The sequence below is a fragment of the Passer domesticus genome, chromosome 13 (assembly GCF_036417665.1).
Source record: "Passer domesticus isolate bPasDom1 chromosome 13, bPasDom1.hap1, whole genome shotgun sequence".
Taxonomy (NCBI): domain Eukaryota; kingdom Metazoa; phylum Chordata; class Aves; order Passeriformes; family Passeridae; genus Passer; species Passer domesticus.
The window spans coordinates 17,958,732-17,972,483 of NC_087486.1; the positions used below are offsets into that span (position 1 = coordinate 17,958,732).

The 13,752-nt window shown below is 51.8% G+C and overlaps 2 long non-coding RNA genes across 2 annotated transcripts; both read right to left on the bottom strand.

The window, feature by feature from the left end:
* Positions 1–3,140: 3,140 nt before the first annotated feature.
* LOC135280296 (uncharacterized) lies at positions 3,141–4,779 on the bottom strand. The gene is made up of 3 exons (XR_010347306.1): positions 4,591–4,779; positions 4,233–4,316; positions 3,141–3,385 (listed from the first exon to the last, which is right to left on the bottom strand). It is a non-coding gene; the product is annotated as an uncharacterized LOC135280296 (long non-coding RNA).
* An 8,127-nt stretch (positions 4,780–12,906) lies between these two features.
* Positions 12,907–13,752, bottom strand: LOC135280404 (uncharacterized). The gene is made up of 3 exons (XR_010347347.1): positions 13,651–13,752; positions 13,351–13,540; positions 12,907–13,076 (listed from the first exon to the last, which is right to left on the bottom strand). It is a non-coding gene; the product is annotated as an uncharacterized LOC135280404 (long non-coding RNA).

A 13,752-nucleotide genomic window follows, 5' to 3' on the forward strand; every position in this document is an offset into this window, starting at 1 on the left:
GACCCCGGCACGAAGGAATGAGAAAGAGAAGTGAGGTTTTCTAAAGAAGCAGTATTTGTTTGCTGAAGATCGGCAAATTCTAGGATTTCCAGAACACCTTTCATATTTCCTGGGATCCTATGGACTAACAGTCTTCAAAACATATTTACAGAGAACTTCTAAGCGACGACCATATTTACAGAATTCTTCTCACTTTTCAAACATATTTACAGAGGCGTCATATCTGTGGCCATCATCTGCATCAGGCCTGGAAGAAAGGAAGAAGCAAAGCTGGCCTCTGCTGCCAGCACTGGGCCCAGCTGGGCTGGGAGCTGGCCCCCAGGAGCTGGGACAGGGCTGGCAGGGCTGCTGTGGCCCCAGGCAAGTGCAGGGCAGGCCAGGGCTGGTGCTTGTGGCAGCACAATCCAGGCCCCCTGCGGGCAGCGTGTCCCTGAGCGGGGCCATCCAGCCCAGCCCCAGGCTGGCGTCAGGGCAGCCACTGTGTCTGTGGGCAGGGCATGGGGAGCATCTGTCCGTCTTACTTGTGGGGCTCCATCTTCATCCAAGGACCATGGGCTCCTCCTCATCCTCCTCGTCCACTTCCATCTGCTCGATATTGTCCTCCTCTTCGACTTCCATCTCCTCAAGTGGCTCTTCTGTGTCTACCTCCATCCTTTCTTCCCCATCCAGCACCATGTCCACTTCCATTTCCACTCTACCATTTCTGGCAGTCTGCAAGAGACAGCAAAATCTCACAGTGGGGTTCCTGTCCCACACCATCCATTGCCACGTGGCTGCAGCCTGCTCAAGCAGGCTGCCCCTTCCCTGGAATGGCACTGTACCTCCACTGGAGCAGCAGTGCTCATCCTGCTGGGATTGGCGCTCCAGAGCAGGCGTCAGGAAAATCCCAGGCGGCAGCAACAGCTCAGCGCTGACGGGCAGAGCGCAGAGCGAGCGACAACTGAGCGCTGGCAGCAGGCAGAGTGTCTGCTCTGCTGGTTTCCAGGTGCTGGACGTTCCACCTGGAACACTGTGGGAGCTGTGATGTCACAGAAGTTTCAGGGCCGCGCCACACTGGGAGATGGGCATGGTAGAATGATGAAATCCTTGAATGGTTTGGCTTGGAAGGGACCCTAAAGATCATCTGGTTCCAAGCTGAGCAACTTCCCAGCAGAGCAGGTTGCTGCGGCCCCTGTCCAAGGTGGCCTTGGATGCTCCTTGGCATGGGGTATGCACAGCCTCTCTGCACTGGTCCCAGTGTCAGGGACAAGCACCCTGACAGGAAAGAACTTCTTCCCATCATGGAATGGATTCCAGCTCTTGCAGTTTCATCTCATTCCCCCTTGTTCTGTCACTTCAGTTCCTGGCGGAGAGTCCTCTCCCACTTCCCTGTGGGTCAGGCTCTTCCAGCAGGGTCACACATGTGGCTGAAGCTGCAGGCAGGAGAGAGTGAAGCCAAGGTCCCAGAGAGAGGAAATGGGGAAAGTGACATGAGAGATGAGCAAAGAAGGAAAATGTAAAGACATGCAAGGCATTGGCTTGGGTGGGCTGCGGGATTCATGACTTCTTTTAGAGGCCAGCTTCTCTGCTGCACTCAATGACTGTGTGATTGCGGCGTGTCCACAGTGAGCCCGTGTGAGCGACCTGCACTGCCAGAGGCCGGAGCACACTTGCTTCAAGTGCTGATGAACGAGGCCAGAGACGGGTCTTTGTGTGGAACTCCAAACGCTGTGCATTGCGAGGAAGAGGGTCCAGGGCCAGAGAGAAAATGAGGCTGGGGACTGAGGGTTTTATATGGGGGGGAGAAGGGGCGAAGCCAGGGCCTGCAGGCGACAAGAGAGGGAAGAACATTCTCTGGAGAGTAGCTATAAGGAAAAAATGGCAGTTGAAGTGGGTGATGGCAACAAAAGCTGCAGATTGCAAGAGCCTGCAAGTGGCCATGGGTGAGAGCCCTGCATTCAGAGGGGTTTCTCTCTTTCACCTTGGTCCCCTTTGCCCTAAGGTATTACAGTTGCAATGAGAGGCCCCTGGGCCTCCACAAGTGCCCCCTTTTTGTTTTCAAGAATGAAAGCTTCTGCCATGGACTTTTGCAAGCGTTGAGCAAAACTGGATAAAATAAGCAACACAATGAATACAATGTCTCTGCTGCTGTAGGGACACAAGCATATCCTCTCCCCCAAGTAATGAATGGGAAAGGGCCCATAATTTTTTTAGATTCAGGGTCTTTGATCAACACAGGTGGCTTTTCTTTTCACTGGGCTGCAGTGAAATTAAATGCCAATCGCCTGATGACTGGGGGAGTTGGCTCCATAAATGAGGTGTTGAAAAAGTTGAGCACATCAAGGGCCTTGGCCAGTGTCTCAATGGGAGATAATATGTGGACTCCCTGTCTCTGTTGATCAAGGATCCTTTGGATGGAAGAGTGGGCCCTCTGGACTATGGAGTGTCCTGTGGCAGAGTGTGGTATGGCTGTGAAATGTTTTGCAGCCCACTGGTCAGAAAATGGTTGGAATCAGTGGGAGGTATAAGCAGGACCATGATCAGTTTTCATTTCCTGTGGAACAGGGAAGGTGGAAAAAGCTAAAAAGGAACGTTTTATAGCACCTTTTGATTTCTCACCAGCATGGGCAAAGGCGAAAACCACACCGTTGTCGGCGTCGATTCAGAACAAGTGGAAATCCCAACTGTGCAAACGCTGCCTGTGCCTCTTGGGTTTTGTTTGGTTGAGAGTATTTCAAGGTATGTTAAAAGTCTCTTTTTTCTAAGTTAGCTGTCAAAAGAAGAGTTGAGAAGTTTGTGGTTCACGCTCTTAAGGTTGATTTTTATATTTTGTCTAAAACATTTTTTGTCTGGCCTGCTGAGTTTTGTTCAGCAGGTCAACTGAAGGTACTCTTTTTGCCTCTCGCGTTGGTGTTATCTTTTATATTAAGAACTGCGTATACTGAAATGAATCGAGCAGGAGATCTTTCTCCTTTTTAATGCCTTTATTAAGTGATCAGCTCTGGGTGGGGGCCCGAGGGGTCGCGCACATCGCCACTGCTCCCGGTAGCGACGCAGAGGAGGAGGTGACGCAGTTTTGCTGCACAGCAGAACTGGGGCTTCCGTCCTCACGAGCGTGCCCAGGAAGTCAACTGTCTGGCTCAGAGTCTAGGGTCCTCACTTCAACTTTGTTCTGTTGAGGTTACAGCGATTTTTAAAACCTCACTAATTGAATAGCAGTACTTTTTGCCAGCAGAACCATTCACTTAGTTTCTTGAATTTTAGTTTAGTTTGTCGGTTTCAAGGTCTATAGTTAGATTCCCTTGACTTTCTCTTGATTTGCATATTTCCCAGAGAGGTTTCCTCGGCGCCATTTTAGAGAGCAGTGGAGGCAGCACTTGACCGCGGTAACAAGGGTGGGTGTGAACTGCGGGGATTAACAGTGGAGGTAACTAACAGGTTCAACTTTGTAACAACAACTTTGCTTATTACAGCTTCAAATCAACAGTAACATTAGAGGTTTGACATTTTAACAACAACATAATTAACACACTTAACTTATTGAAACTTCATGTTTAACAGTAACACTTTCAATGGCTTTAACTTATAGAATTGTCCATCACATATACTATGTTTACAATAATGTTTTAATACCTATTACTTATGTTAGATAGTGACTTTCTACTTGAAACCAATTTGTGAATGCTAACATCATCTTTCATATGGATGCTAGGGAGAAGAAAGAGGAAGGACAGGGTACGCCCAAATTTTTCTATCTTAGAACCTTTGACTTCTATGTAGAGAATTCCAAACTCTTTGGTACAAGGTTCAAAACCTCTGTGTACAGTGCTCTAAAGGTTTTCTGTTCACTTTGTGATTACTATTACTAGACTATCTAAATTTTTGTGACTTTTAATTCTTGACATAAAGGTGGTAACTTGCTTTATGGGTTAAATTCAAAGCCACAGGGGTCTTTGGCTACATGCCAGGGACTCCGAAGCCCCTGCCAGGGTTTTAAAGCCCCCTGGCTGGGGCTGGAATCATTTAGGATGGTCAGGGGGACGTCCGGGGTTCTGACAGTGCCCAAAAGAATGAGAAAGAGAAGTGAGGTTTTATAAAGAAACAGTATTTATTTGCCGAAGATCGGCAAACACGAGGATTTACAGAACAATTTTCATTACAACAATCCTTATGACAACAACAATCAAGCACATATTTACATGGGATCCTATGGACTAACAGTCTTCAAAACATATCTACAAAGAACTACTAACCTAAGAACATATTTACAAAAATCTTCTAACTATTTAAACATATATACAGAGGCGTAATATGTACGGCCATCATCTCCATCAGACCTGGAAGGAAGAAAGAAGCAAAGCTGGCCTCTGCTGCCAGCACTGGGCCAGGCTGGGCTGGGAGCTGGCCCCCAGGAGCTGGGACAGGGCTGGCAGGGCTGGTGTGGCCCCAGGCAAGTACAGGGCAGGCCAGGGCTGGTGCTTGTGGCAGCACAATCCAGGCCCCCTGCGGGCAGCGTGTCCCTGAGCGGGGCCATCCAGCCCAGCCCCAGGCTGGCGTCAGGGCAGCCACTGTGTCTGTGGGCAGGGCATGGGGAGCATCTGCCCGTCTTACTTGTGAGGCTCCATCTTCATCCAAGGACCATGGGCTCCTCCTTATCCTCCTCAACAACGTCCATCTCCTCGATGTCATCCTCCTCGTCTACTTCCATCTCCTCAACCTACTCTTCCACGTCCACCTCCATCCTTTCATCCTCATTCAGCACCATGTCCACTTGCATCTCCTCCACAATGTCTCTGGCAGTCTGCAAGAGACAGCAAAATCTCACAGTGGGCTTCCTGTCCCACACCATCCATTGCCACGTGGCTGCAGCCTGCTCAAGCAGGCTGCCCCTTCCCTGGAATGGCACTGTACCTCCACTGGAGCAGCAGTGCTCATCCTGCTGGGATTGGCGCTCCAGAGCAGGCGTCAGGAAAATCCCAGGCGGCAGCAACAGCTCAGCGCTGACGGGCAGAGCGCAGAGCGAGCGACAACTGAGCGCTGGCAGCAGGCAGAGTGTCTGCTCTGCTGGTTTCCAGGTGCTGGACGTTCCACCTGGAACACTGTGGGAGCTGTGATGTCACAGAAGTTTCAGGGCCGCGCCACACTGGGAGATGGGCATGGTAGAATGATGAAATCCTTGAATGGTTTGGCTTGGAAGGGACCCTAAAGATCATCTGGTTCCAAGCTGAGCAACTTCCCAGCAGAGCAGGTTGCTGCGGCCCCTGTCCAAGCTGGCCTTGGATGCTCCTTGGCATGGGGTATGCACAGCCTCTCTGCACTGGTCCCAGTGTCAGGGACAAGCACCCTGACAGGAAAGAACTTCTTCCCATCATGGAATGGATTCCAGCTCTTGCAGTTTCATCTCATTCCCCCTTGTTCTGTCACTTCAGTTCCTGGCGGAGAGTCCTCTCCCACTTCCCTGTGGGTCAGGCTCTTCCAGCAGGGTCACACATGTGGCTGAAGCTGCAGGCAGGAGAGAGTGAAGCCAAGGTCCCAGAGAGAGGAAATGGGGAAAGTGACATGAGAGATGAGCAAAGAAGGAAAATGTAAAGACATGCAAGGCATTGGGTTGGGTGGGCTGTGGGATTCATGACTTCTTTTAGAGGCCAGCTTCTCTGCTGCACTCAATGACTGTGTGATTGCGGCGTGTCCACAGTGAGCCCGTGTGAGCGACCTGCACTGCCAGAGGCCGGAGCACACTTGCTTCAAGTGCTGATGAATGAGGCCAGAGACGGGTCTTTGTGTGGAACTCCAAACGCTGTGCATTGCGAGGAAGAGGGTCCAGGGCCAGAGAGAAAATGAGGCTGGGGACTGAGGGTTTTATATGGGGGGGAGAAGGGGCGAAGCCAGGGCCTGCTGGGGAGAAGAGAGGGAAGAACATTCTCTGGAGAGTAGCTATAAGGAAAAAATGGCAGTTGAAGTGGGTGATGGCAACAAAAGCTGCAGATTGCAAGAGCCTGCAAGTGGCCATGGGTGAGAGCCCTGCATTCAGAGGGGTTTCTCTCTTTCACCTTGGTCCCCTTTGCCCTAAGGTATTACAGTTGCAATGAGAGGCCCCCGGGCCTCCACAAGTGCCCCCTTTTTGTTTTCAAGAATGAAAGCTTCTGCCATGGACTTTTGCAAGCGTTGAGCAAAACTGGATAAAATAAGCAACACAATGAATACAATGTCTCTGCTGCTGTAGGGACACAAGCACAGCCTCTCCCCCAAGTAATGAATGGGAAAGGGCCCATAATTTTTTTAGATTCAGGGTCTTTGATCAACACAGGTGGCTTTTCTTTTCACTGGGCTGCAGTGAAATTAAATGCCAATCGCCTGATGACTGGGGGAGTTGGCTCCATAAATGAGGTGTTGAAAAAGTTGAGCACATCAAGGGCCTTGGCCAGTGTCTCAATGGGAGATAATATGTGGACTCCCTGTCTCTGTTGATCAAGGATCCTTTGGATGGAAGAGTGGGCCCTCTGGACTATGGAGTGTCCTGTGGCAGAGTGTGGTATGGCTGTGACATGTTTTATAGCCCACTGGTCAGAAAATGGTTGGAATCAGTGGGAGGTATAAGCAGGACCATGATCAGTTTTCATTTCCTGTGGAACAGGGAAGGTGGAAAAAGCTAAAAAGGAACGTTTTATAGCACCTTTTGATTTCTCACCAGCATGGGCAAAGGCGAAAAACGCAGCGTTGTCGGTGTCAATTCAGACGGGGTTGTATTTTAGTCTCCCAAAAGGGGCTTGGTGTGTGATGCGTGATTGCCCGATCTGGAGACTCTTTAGTCCTCTTAGGTTGACTCCAGCTGTGACAGAAGCAAAGGCATGTTGCTGACAATTTGGGCAGGTGTTTGCCATGGGTCTTGCCTGATCTTGGGTAATTTTAAAGATGCTGAGCGGTGCAGGAATGTTTGGATGGTAGAAGCGGTGGCGGATCCTAGCCTGGTCAGAAACATTCCATAGGGAGGTTTGGACAACCATTGCTGGGGCATCTGCTCTAGCATTGCCTACTATAAATGCAGGAAGGGTGGTATGAGACCTTGTGTACATGATATAGTGTGGGTGTTGTCTGTGGGACAAAAGAGAAATGAAAGGGGAAAGCAAATGCTCTAGTTGGGGTTAGAAATGCCTTTGAAAATGGAATTTTCGGACTGCTGCACTAGGCCATAGACATCTGCCGAATCAGTGATCACATGAATAGGTTCTTTGAAAGCGGAGAAGGTCCTAACGAGTGCAGTCAATTCAGCAATTTGGGCAGGATGAGGATCCCCTGGCTTGGCTTTTGTCTCTTGAGCAATGCGGGCCCAGGGCAGTGCAGGGCAGGCCCAGAAGTAGAGCCCGGAGCCCTTGGAGGCTGCAAGGCTTAAACATCAGCCCCTGCAGCAGCCCAGATGCAGGTGCCATAGTTGCCAAGGCTGCCATGGCCTTGAGAGTGGGAAGGTGGATTTTGCATCCCCGTGGCCTGATGGCAGCTCTGGAGCCAGGAGTGGCTGTGGCTGCAGCAGGAAGGGTGGCTGAAAGTTTCCTGCCTTGCTTTGGTGGCATGGCTGCAGGGGCCAGTGCAGTGAGAGCCCCCTCTGTGCTGGTGGCAGCTCAGCTCTTGGGGACGCCGCTGTGCCCCAGCCCAGGAGCAGCAGCAGTGCCCTGCACCAGCAGTGGTGTCAGTGGGACCCCCTGTGCACAGGGACCCCCAGCCGTGGGGTGGCCGTGGCAGCAGCCCCAGGGAGCTCCAGGCCCGGGATCCCGGAACAAGTGGAAATCCCAACTGTGCAAATGCTTCCTGTGCCCAAAAGTGTCGGAACCCAGAGCATCTCTCTGGATGCCCTGGATGTCTCAAAGCCCTGGCAGGGGCTCGGAGACCCTGGCAGGAAGCCAAAGACACCTGGAAATTCGATCTTAATTCATGGAGCAAATTGCCAACCTTATATGAAGAACTACAGGCCACAAAAGTTTAAGTAGCACAGTAGTAGGAATCACAGGGTGAAGGACGAAATTATAATGCACTGTACAGGGGGGTTTTCTATGTTGTACAGGGGGGATTTAGAATTCTGTGCATGGGTCGGGAGTCCCAAGGTGGAGGAATTTGGGCGTGCCCTGTCCTTCTTCTTTCTTCTTCTTGGCATCCATGTTCAGGATGATGTTGGCATGTGTGCATTGGTTCATAGAGAAAGTGCACTTGCCAACAAGGGCGAAAAGTATTGGAAATTAAAGGTAAATATCTACTATGTAGTTTTCACTAGAAAAGAGACAACCACCCCGTGGGCGGGGGAGAGTGCCCTTGGCTGTCTTGCTGATCAGACCTCGGCTGGACAGACAGAAAAACTTTGGAGATAAGGAACAATAAAGTCAACTGAAGACCAAAAAGCAAGAGTCCAGACTCCTTCTTCGAAAGCGCGGCCTGCCCAGAACCACCTTTTCCTGTGCTGGGGCAGAGACCACTGGCAGCCGACCCCGGCACGAAGGAATGAGAAAGAGAAGTGAGGTTTTCTAAAGAAGCAGTATTTACTTGCTGAAGATCGGCAAATTCTAGGATTTCCAGAACACCTTTCATATTTCCTGGGATCCTATGGACTAACAGTCTTCAAAACATATTTACAGAGAACTTCTAAGCGACGAACATATTTACAGAATTCTTCTCACTTTTCAAACATATTTACAGAGGCGTCATATCTGTGGCCATCATCTGCATCAGGCCTGGAAGAAAGGAAGAAGCAAAGCTGGCCTCTGCTGCCAGCACTGGGCCCAGCTGGGCTGGGAGCTGGCCCCCAGGAGCTGGGACAGGGCTGGCAGGGCTGCTGTGGCCCCAGGCAAGTGCAGGGCAGGCCAGGGCTGGTGCTTGTGGCAGCACAATCCAGGCCCCCTGCGGGCAGCGTGTCCCTGAGCGGGGCCATCCAGCCCAGCCCCAGCCTGGCGTCAGGGCAGCCACTGTGTCTGTGGGCAGGGCATGGGGAGCATCTGCCCGTCTTACTTGTGGGGCTCCATCTTCATCCAAGGACCATGGGCTCCTCCTCATCCTCCTCGTCCACTTCCATCTGCTCGATATTGTCCTCCTCTTCGACTTCCATCTCCTCAAGTGGCTCTTCTGTGTCTACCTCCATCCTTTCTTCCCCATCCAGCACCATGTCCACTTCCATTTCCTCTATACCATCTCTGGCAGTCTGCAAGAGACAGCAAAATCTCACAGTGGGCTTCCTGTCCCACACCATCCATTGCCACGTGGCTGCAGCCTGCTCAAGCAGGCTGCCCCCTCCCTGGAATGGCACTGTACCTCCACTGGAGCAGCAGTGCTCATCCTGCTGGGATTGGCGCTCCAGAGCAGGCGTCAGGAAAATCCCAGGCGGCAGCAGCAAGAGAGCGCTGACGGGCAGAGCGCAGAGCGAGCGACAACTGAGCGCTGGCAGCAGGCAGAGTGTCTGCTCTGCTGGTTTCCAGGTGCTGGACGTTCCACCTGGTACACCGTTGGAGCTGTGATGTCACAGAAGTTTCAGGGCCGCGCCACACTGGGAAATGGGCATGGTAGAATGATGAAATCCTTGAATGGTTTGGCTTGGAAGCGACCCTAAAGATCATCTGGTTCCAAGCTGAGCAACTTCCCAGCAGAGCAGGTTGCTGCGGCCCCTGTCCAAGGTGGCCTTGGATGCTCCTTGGCATGGGGTATGCACAGCCTCTCTGCACTGGTCCCAGTGTCAGGGACAAGCACCCTGACAGGAAAGAACTTCTTCCCATCATGGAATGGATTCCAGCTCTTGCAGTTTCATCTCATTCCCCCTTGTTCTGTCACTTCAGTTCCTGGCGGAGAGTCCTCTCCCACTTCCCTGTGGGTCAGGCTGATCCTGCAGGGTCACACATGGGGCTGAAGCTGCAGGCAGGAGAGAGTGAAGCCAAGGTCCCAGAGAGAGGAAATGGGGAAAGTGACATGAGAGATGAGCAAAGAAGGAAAATGTAAAGACATGCAAGGCATTGGGTTGGGTGGGCTGCGGGATTCATGACTTCTTTTAGAGGCCAGCTTCTCTGCTGCACTCAATGACTGTGTGATTGCGGCGTGTCCACAGTGAGCCCGTGTGAGCGAGCTGCACTGCCAGAGGCCGGAGCACACTTGCTTCAAGTGCTGATGAACGAGGCCAGAGACGGGTCTTTGTGTGGAACTCCAAACGCTGTGCATTGCGAGGAAGAGGGTCCAGGGCCAGAGAGAAAATGAGGCTGGGGACTGAGGGTTTTATATGGGGGGGAGAAGGGGCGAAGCCAGGGCCTGCAGGCGACAAGAGAGGGAAGAACATTCTCTGGAGAGTAGCTATAAGGAAAAAATGGCAGTTGAAGTGGGTGATGGCAACAAAAGCTGCAGATTGCAAGAGGCTGCAAGTGGCCATGGGTGAGAGCCCTGCATTCAGAGGGGTTTCTCTGTTTCACCTTGGTCCCCTTTGCCCTAAGGTATTACAGTTTCAATGAGAGGCCCCTGGGCCTCCACAAGTGCCCCCTTTTTGTTTTCAAGAATGAAAGCTTCTGCCATGGACTTTTGCAAGCGTTGAGCAAAACTGGATAAAATAAGCAACACAATGAATACAATGTCTCTGCTGCTGTAGGGACACAAGCATATCCTCTCCCCCAAGTAATGAATGGGAAAGGGCCCATAATTTTTTTAGATTCAGGGTCTTTGATCAACACAGGTGGCTTTTCTTTTCACTGGGCTGCAGTGAAATTAAATGCCAATCGCCTGATGACTGGGGGAGTTGGCTCCATAAATGAGGTGTTGAAAAAGTTGAGCACATCAAGGGCCTTGGCCAGTGTCTCAATGGGAGATAATATGTGGACTCCCTGTCTCTGTTGATCAAGGATCCTTTGGATGGAAGAGTGGGCCCTCTGGACTATGGAGTGTCCTGTGGCAGAGTGTGGTATGGCTGTGACATGTTTTATAGCCCACTGGTCAGAAAATGGTTGGAATCAGTGGGAGGTATAAGCAGGACCATGATCAGTTTTCATTTCCTGTGGAACAGGGAAGGTGGAAAAAGCTAAAAAGGAACGTTTTATAGCACCTTTTGATTTCTCACCAGCATGGGCAAAGGCGAAAAACGCAGCGTTGTCGGTGTCAATTCAGACGGGGTTGTATTTTAGTCTCCCAAAAGGGGCTTGGTGTGTGATGTGTGATTGCCCGATCTGGAGACTCTTTAGTCCTCTTAGGTTGACTCCAGCTGTGACAGAAGCAAAGGCATGTTGCTGACAATTTGGGCAGGTGTTTGCCATGGGTCTTGCCTGATCTTGGGTAATTTTAAAGATGCTGAGCGGTGCAGGAATGTTTGGATGGTAGAAGCGGTGGCGGATCCTAGCCTGGTCAAAAACATTCCATAGGGAGGTTTGGACAACCATTGCTGGGGCATCTGCTCTAGCATTGCCTACTATAAATGCAGGAAGGGTGGTATGAGACCTTGTGTACATGATATAGTGTGGGTGTTGTCTGTGGGACAAAAGAGAAATGAAAGGGGAAAGCAAATGCTCTAGTTGGGGTTAGAAATGTCTTTGAAAATGGAATTTTCGGCCCGCTGCACTAGGCCTTAGACATCTGCCGAATCAGTGATCAAATGAATAGGTTCTTTGAAAGCGGAGAAGGTCCTAACGAGTGCAGTCAATTCAGCAATTTGGGCAGGATGAGGATCCCCTGGCTTGGCTTTTGTCTCTTGAGCAATGCGGGCCCAGGGCAGTGCAGGGCAGGCCCAGAAGTAGAGCCCGGAGCCCTTGGAGGCTGCAAGGCTTAAACATCAGCCCCTGCAGCAGCCCAGATGCAGGTGCCATAGTTGCCAAGGCTGTCAAGGCCTTGAGAGTGGGAAGGTGGATTTTGCATCCCTGTGGCCTGATGGCGGCTCTGGAGCCAGGAGTGGCTGTGGCTGCAGCAGGAAGGGTGGCTGAAAGTTTCCTGCCTTGCTTTGGTGGCATGGCTGCAGGGGCCAGTGCAGCGAGAGCCCCCTCTGTGCTGGTGACAGCTCAGCTCTTGGGGACGCGGCTGTGCCCCAGCCCAGGAGCAGCAGCAGTGCCCAGCGGCAGCAGTGGTGTCAGTGGGACCCCCTGTGCACAGGGACCCCCAGCCGCGGGGTGGCCGTGGCAGCAGCCCCAGGGAGCTCCAGCCCCGGGATCCCGGAACAAGTGGAAATCCCAACTGTGCAAATGCTTCCTGTGCCCAAAAGTGTCGGAACCCAGAGCATCTCTCTGGATGTCCTGGATGTCTCAAAGCCCTGGCAGGGGCTCGGAGACCCTGGCAGGAAGCCAAAGACACCTGGAAATTCGATCTTAATTCATGGAGCAAATTGCCAACCTTATATGAAGAACTACAGGCCACAAAAGTTTAAGTAGCACAGTAGTAGGAATCACAGGGTGAAGGACGAAATTATAATGCACTGTACAGGGGGGTTTTCTATGTTGTACAGGGGGGATTTAGAATTCTGTGCATGGGTCGGGAGTCCCAAGGTGGAGGAATTTGGGCGTGCCCTGTCCTTCTTCTTTCTTCTTCTTGGCATCCATGTTCAGGATGATGTTGGCATGTGTGCATTGGTTCATAGAGAAAGTGCACTTGCCAACAAGGGCGAAAAGTATTGGAAATTAAAGGTAAATATCTACTATGTAGTTTTCACTAGAAAAGAGACAACCACCCCGTGGGCGGGGGAGAGTGCCCTTGGCTGTCTTGCTGATCAGACCTCGGCTGGACAGACAGAAAAACTTTGGAGATAAGGAACAATAAAGTCAACTGAAGACCAAAAAGCAAGAGTCCAGACTCCTTCTTCGAAAGCGCGGCCTGCCCAGAACCACCTTTTCCCGTGCTGGGGCAGAGACCACTGGCAGCCGACCCCGGCACGAAGGAATGAGAAAGAGAAGTGAGGTTTTCTAAAGAAGCAGTATTTGTTTGCTGAAGATCGGCAAATTCTAGGATTTCCAGAACACCTTTCATATTTCCTGGGATCCTATGGACTAACAGTCTTCAAAACATATTTACAGAGAACTTCTAAGCGACGACCATATTTACAGAATTCTTCTCACTTTTCAAACATATTTACAGAGGCGTCATATCTGTGGCCATCATCTGCATCAGGCCTGGAAGAAAGGAAGAAGCAAAGCTGGCCTCTGCTGCCAGCACTGGGCCCAGCTGGGCTGGGAGCTGGCCCCCAGGAGCTGGGACAGGGCTGGCAGGGCTGCTGTGGCCCCAGGCAAGTGCAGGGCAGGCCAGGGCTGGTGCTTGTGGCAGCACAATCCAGGCCCCCTGCGGGCAGCGTGTCCCTGAGCGGGGCCATCCAGCCCAGCCCCAGCCTGGCGTCAGGGCAGCCACTGTGTCTGTGGGCAGGGCATGGGGAGCATCTGTCCGTCTTACTTGTGGGGCTCCATCTTCATCCAAGGACCATGGGCTCCTCCTCATCCTCCTCGTCCACTTCCATCTGCTCGATATTGTCCTCCTCTTCGACTTCCATCTCCTCAAGTGGCTCTTCTGTGTCTACCTCCATCCTTTCTTCCCCATCCAGCACCATGTCCACTTCCATTTCCACTCTACCATTTCTGGCAGTCTGCAAGAGACAGCAAAATCTCACAGTGGGCTTCCTGTCCCACACCATCCATTGCCACGTGGCTGCAGCCTGCTCAAGCAGGCTGCCCCTTCCCTGGAATGGCACTGTACCTCCACTGGAGCAGCAGTGCTCATCCTGCTGGGATTGGCGCTCCAGAGCAGGCGTCAGGAAAATCCCAGGCGGCAGCAACAGCTCAGCGCTGACGGGCAGAG